Source organism: Oryctolagus cuniculus, chromosome 11 (assembly GCF_964237555.1).
Source record: "Oryctolagus cuniculus chromosome 11, mOryCun1.1, whole genome shotgun sequence".
Lineage (NCBI taxonomy): Eukaryota > Metazoa > Chordata > Mammalia > Lagomorpha > Leporidae > Oryctolagus > Oryctolagus cuniculus.
The window spans coordinates 27,463,833-27,470,453 of NC_091442.1; positions in this window are offsets into that span (position 1 = coordinate 27,463,833).

Here is a 6,621-nt window from a genome sequence, read left to right on the forward strand (position 1 = left end):
CTGAATGGAGTCCCAGGCTCCTGGCCTCAGCTGGGCCCAGGCCTGGCTATTGCAGCCATTTGGAGGAGTGAACTAGTAGAGGAAAGAGCTTCTTCTCTGTCTCCCCCTCTCTGTCACTTTGCTTTTCAAATAAATATTTTTAAAGAAAGAGTCAAAAATGATGATTCAGGAATTAGAAACCCTACTGTTATAGGCCTAGACTCATTTTTACAGAATATAAAACACTCTTTCTTCTACTTTTTAAAAATTATTATTTGAAAGGCAGAGTTAGAGAGAGAGAAGGAGCTAAAGAGAGATTGATCTTCCATCCACTGGTTCACTTCCCAAATGGCTGCAATGACTGGGGCTGGGCCAGGCCAAAGCCAGGATCCAGGAGCTTCTTCTGGTTCTCTCACATGGGTGCAGGGACCTAAGCACTTGGGACATCTTTTGCTTTCCCAGGTGCATCAGCAGGGAGCTGGAAAGGAAGTGGAGCAGCTGAGACTCAAACCGGCACCTATACGGGATGCCGGCCGCTGCAGGCTGTGGCTTAACCAGCTGTGCACAGTGCTGGCATCTTCTTCCACTCCTGAGAGTTTGTCAAGAGCAGCTTCTGTTCAGCTTGGTCCTGCAGCACTTCTGGGCAGCGGGGCACTACACTGAGCCCATACAGGATCGACGGCTTCCCATCCTGCACTTCTCCCCTTCTACCTGTTCCAGGGATGGGGCAACCTGTAGTTTGATCCCAGAGTTATGACCCTTGACTTGTTTAATGGGGATTACTTCCCCACAGAGAAAGACGAGCCTCTCCAGATTCCATCCCCTGGTGAGCTCGTCCCAGGCTGTTGTCCTTACTCTCAGCAGTTATAGGAGCAGAGAGTTTATTCTACGTTTCTGCTGGATCTTGAAAACTATCCACCACCACCTCCGGCAACACTTGTATTGGTGTTGCCTCATTTTTAACAGCCTCTTTCTATAACTTCACTTTATTTGCCAACAACTTTGCATTGCAGATCCACCATTTAGACAATATTTTGGCCTCAGGAATACTAGAAAATATGTTACATATTTTATTAGAAAGTGTCCCCTTCAATGAGATGCAAACATTCTGCCCCAGAGTTCTCAAGTTTATTGGGCAATTCAGGTTGCGCTTTCTTTCCTTCCTCTTCTTTTTCAGTGGTCTTCCAGAATGCAACATTCAGTTCTACTATTTGTCCTGCAAGTCTCTCAGCGGGTCATGTCATTCATGGTTTTCTGCCAGTCTTCCAGTTGTTTCCTTTGTTCCTCTGCTACTGTCTTCTTTTTAATATTTGGATGAGTCTGGGCTCCCTCTGGGTCTCCTTTCCATTAGTGGTTCTGTTCCAACCTGAGTTTTGGGAGCTGTTACTGTTGAGGAAATGGTTCTGGGAAGAGCTTTTTCCAAGCTGAACATCAAAGTCCATGCTTGTTGTCATATTTATCCTCATTGTTCTATCTTCTCTTAGGCTAGGGGTGCTTGGAATAGCTGAATTACAGCCGCTGTTAGATGATACTTCGTGGCTCATGGCTTTTGATTTTTGTAGCCCGCGGAGTGTTTGAGGTCTAGAGCTAGGTTGAGTGGGTTTCTGATCTCACTTCATGCTTGCCTGTCTGTGGTTTTGTCCTCCCTGAAGCAAACTGGGGTATATCTCTGTATTTGCTGTTTTCCTTTCTGTTCAGTAACAGGGTAAGACTACAACTTAGTTTGACTGTTCTTCCATGACGTTAGCAGAAATAATCAGAGCCAGGTTAAAAAATCAAAGTTTACGTTTATCCAGCTAGTTGAACTTAGGATTTAAACCCAGACACACAGGCCAGTGGCCCTGAGTTTTGCACTTTTTTTATAGGGTGTGTAGAGTTTTTTTTTTTTTTTTTTTAATTTGACAGGTAGAGTTATAGACAGTGAGAGAGAGAGAGAGAGAAAGGTCTTCCTTCTGTTGGCTCACTCCCCTAATGCCCGCTATGGCTGGCACTGCACCAATCCGAAGCCAGGAGCCAGGTACTTCCTCCCGGTCTCCCATGCGGGTGCAGGGACCCAAGCACTTGAGCCATCCTCCACTGCCCTCCCGGGCCACAGCAGAGAGCTGGACTGGAAGAGGAGCAACCAGGACTAGAACCCGGAGCGCCAACACCGCAGGTGGAGGATTAGCCTAGTGAGCTGCAGCGCCGGCCAATGTGTATAGTTTTTATAGAGTACAATGAGCTTATACTTTTCTTATAGGAGAGTACCTGCCTTGAATCAGGTTTAAACAATACAGGTTTATGGGTGGTTATCAATCACATCGCAAATCCAAGCATACCTTCTTGAACATTGAAGAACACCTGGTAACATCATAACGGACTCGGTTATTAAGGAGGGACGGACATTTCATTTCACACCGCATGTGATCTACAAGGGAAAGGCAAACAACGGGTCATGCGTTCCCCTTCCCGCAGGGGACCCGGGATGCAAGATGCACTCTGTGAGCTACAGCAGAGGTTTCCTTCCCGTGGTTGTTTCCTTGGTCCCGGTTGAGGTTCCTTGGGCACCAGCTGCAGTACGTTGTCACACCAGGGGCGGCATCCTGGTGGACTTGAGCCTGCTCACCACTGAAGACCACAGTATTTAACATTGCTAACCTTTATTGACCAGTGGGGTTCTTGGTGCTTAGTCTGACTACAGTAGGAGGGACAAATCCTGTGGTTTTTCTCCTGGTCTCACAAGATTTTGTCTAGCGAGCAGCTGTGACTTTACTGGTGGCAGCTTGACTTGTGTTTCTCCAACAAACTGTCTATTAACTCTGTCTTGGGAACGGCATTATTCACTGTGATTCTGCCAAAGGCTTATGTAAGTGCCAGGCTGCTCTTGGTCTGATTATTAGTCTCTAGCTTACACATGGTAAATAATTCAGGATCTGGCTTGCTCTTGGCATAACAGGGAAGTTCCTGAGGAAGAGCTGAGGATGGCCAGCATCTGCTCACCCGTGCACGCTGCCCAAACCCTACCCCTTTCACGTCCATTCACCATGGCTGCAGGCTCAGCACAGCCACTTCCCAGCATGTGCCTGAGCCCCACTTTCCGCCATGTAGCAGACATTGCGGAATCACCATTTGCATGACAGCCTCATCCCAAACTCTGCCTTCTTTGAGTATTCAATGAGACCCTGCCGCTGGGCACCACCCTCTATCCTATAGGAATCATCTCACTCTTGTAAATTGCAACACTCAGGTTTTTCTCTGGAGGCTGCCTGACCTTGGTCTGAGTGTGTACTACCCCTTTAAGTACATCTTGCTCTTCTGCACACCCTCATCCGTATCTCCTCCTTGAATTTTTGCATGTGCAGAGGCAAGAACCTGGATGAAGACTAGCCGGCCTTTCTCCCCACTGTAACCCTCTTCGAGTCTGATAGGGTTTAGGGTGAGCTATCTCTGTTTATCTCTTTTAGAAAGCGACCTGAAGATTCATTTTCAATGCGAGTCTTGTCTACAGTTTGCACAGCCAGCATCGCCTGGGCCTGTTACCTGCAGTTTCTTAGGTGACCCCACGGGTTTTCTGGACAGCTTTCCCCCAGTGGATGGTCCAGCCTCATGCTGCTGTGGCCTCTGGCTGGGAGGCTTACTTATGGGGAGGAAGAGGCCCATCCGGAAGGCCCAGAAGTTTTGGTGGCTCCGATGTGAGCTCTGGGCCCTGTGACACTGGCAGGTCTGGGCTGGAGCTCAGTGACAAGCAAACAGCATGGTTGCTAACTGCCTCTGAGGGTAGATTTAGAAGATGGTGGATTCGAGCGATCATTCTTGGCTTTTGGGAAGGTGTGGCATTTCAGCACTATGGCTTCCCCTTGGCTGCCAGACTTCCTAGACCCGACTCTGCTGCTCCAGTATTTTTTTTTTTTTTTTTTTTTGACAGGCAGAGTGGACAGTGAGAGAGAGAGACAGAGAGAAAGGTCTTCCTTTTGCCGTTGGTTCACCCTCCAATGGCCGCCGCGGCTGGCGCGCTGCGGCCGGCGCACCGCGCTGATCCGATGGCAGGAGCCAGGAGCCAGGTGCTTTTCCTGGTCTCCCATGGGGTGCAGGGCCCAAGCACCTGGGCCATCCTCCACTGCACTCCCTGGCCACAGCAGAGGGCTGGCCTGGAAGAGGGGCAACCGGGACAGAATCCGGCGCCCCGACCGGGACTAGAACCCGGTGTGCCGGCGCCGCTAGGCGGAGGATTAGCCTAGTGAGCCGCGGCGCCGGCCTGCTCCAGTATTATTGGCAGTAGTGGGTCCCCATCCCATGATGATTTTTTTTTAAGATTTACTTTTTTTTTTTTTTTTTTGACAGGCAGAGTGGACAGTGAGAGAGAGAAAGACACAGAGAAAGGTCCTCCTTTTGCCGTTGATTCACCCTCCAATGGCCGCCGCGGCTGGTGTACCGCGCTGATCCAAAGCCAGGAGCCAGGTGCCTCTCCCGGTCTCCCATGCGGGTGCAGGGTCCAAGAACCTGGACCATCCTCCACTGCACTCCTGGGCCACAGCAGAGAGCTGGCCTGGAAGAGGAGCAACCGGAACAGAATCCGGCACCCTGACCGGGACTAGAACCCGGAGTGCCGGCGCCGCAGGCACCAGCCTATTTATTTATTTGAAAGGCAGTTACAGAGAGGCAGAGGCAGAGAAAGAGCGAAGTTTTTCCATCCACTGGTTCACTCCCCAGATGGCTGCAACAGCCAGAGCTACACCAATCCGAAGCCAGGAGCTTCTTCTGGGTCTCCCATGTGAGTGCAGGGGCCCAAGCACTTGGGCCATCTTCTTCTGCTTTCTCAGGCCATAGCAGAGAGCTGGATCAAAAGTGCAGCAGCTGGGACTCGAACCAGCACCCATGTGGGATGCAGGCACTGCAGGCAGCGGCTTTACCAGCTTCGCCACAGGGCTTTCCCCCCACCCATGATGATTTCTTAGTGAGATGTTCATCTTCTTCCCTAACCATTCTTTTTCAATACAGGGTGGGAAGTCCCAGCCAGAGCAATTCAGGCCAGAGGGAACTAGAAAGCAGAGATATCAGAAATAAATAAAACTGGCTCTGTTTGCAAGTGATGTCATAATAATCTTTGTAGAACATTCCAAGGAATCTACGCACAAGGCTCTTGGAAAATAAGAAGTGCATTCAGAAGAGTTGCAGGATGCGTGATGTTCTGAAATCAACTGTATTTCTACACACTGGCAACCAATCCATGAAAACCAGAATTCAAAATGCAATACCACTTAAATTACTCAAAAGTTGAAATACTGGACATAAATATAATGAAACATTTGTAAGACCTTTACTGAGAACTGTTAGACACTGTTGGAAAAAAAAAAAGCAAGGAATTTTCACAGAAGTGGGGAATGTATTAATCAGAGTACTCCAGAAAAACAGAACTATTGGGATGGACAGAACTTATAGGATGGGAAGAAAGATAGAGGACAGACAGACAAGAGAGGATTTATTATAGGATTGGCTCAAGCCATTAAGGATGCTGAAAAGTCCCATGATGTGCTGTCTGCTGGCTGGAAACCCAGATAGTCCATGATGTATCTCTCAGTCTAAGACTGGGGGGTGCCGGCAGGGGTCTCAAAGGCTAGAGAACCTGGCATGCGACATCGAGGGCCAGGAGAAGATGACGGCCTGGCTCCAGAGGAGAGAGTGGTGCACCTGTCCCCAGTCCTCTTGTTCTATCCTGGCCCTCAGCTGATGCGATGGGGCCTGCCCACGCTGGGTGTGGGCAGATCCTTACTCAGTCTGCTCACTTAAACAAACGCCTGTTTAAACCCCTTCTCAGACGTACCCAGAAACATGCTTTACCAATCTCCTGGGTAACCCTTAACTCAAGACAGTTGACACCTAAAATTAACCATCACAGGGGAGACATGCTGTACTGGTGGGTTGGAGCATTCTGCGTAGTAAAAATGTCAAACTGATATATAGGTTGAACACAGCGCCTAGCAAAATCTTTAGCCATAGATTTGTAGGTGTACATTAGATGTTTCTAAAATTTACACAGGCAGACCGGGAGAGACAGAGAAACGAGTCAAAAACAATTTTGAAAAAAGAAAAAAATGGGAGGATTCACCATACTCAATTTTAAGACTTCTACAGGTGCAGCACTCAGAACTCCATGATCCTGGCAGAGGGACAGACACATGGATCAGCGGAACACAATGGAGAACTCAGATACAAAACCCCACAACCAACAACTGATTTTTCCAACAGGCAAGAGCAATTCCATGAATGAAGACTTGATTCCTTAAAGGAGAAAGCCTTTTGCATAAAAGGTGCTGGTTATTCAGAAACAAAAAGTGAACCTAGACTTAAACCTCACGTTACATAAAAATCATCTCAAAATGGATCATAGGTTCAAATGTGAAATAAAAAACTATAAAACATTTAGAAGAAAATGTAAGGGAATGTGCTTGGGGTTTCTTGCTGTGGGAAGATTCTTCAAGCAACCAATATGTCAACCAATATAGATGTTTCTCTTTCTTCATATGATGAAGATCAGGGATCCAAACTTATCCGAAAGCTAAAGAGGCACCATTTGTCCCCATTGGAATGGCGGGTTTTGTGGCAATTGTCGCTTATGGACTGTACAAACTGAAGAGCAGGGGAAATACGAAAACGTCCCTTCAC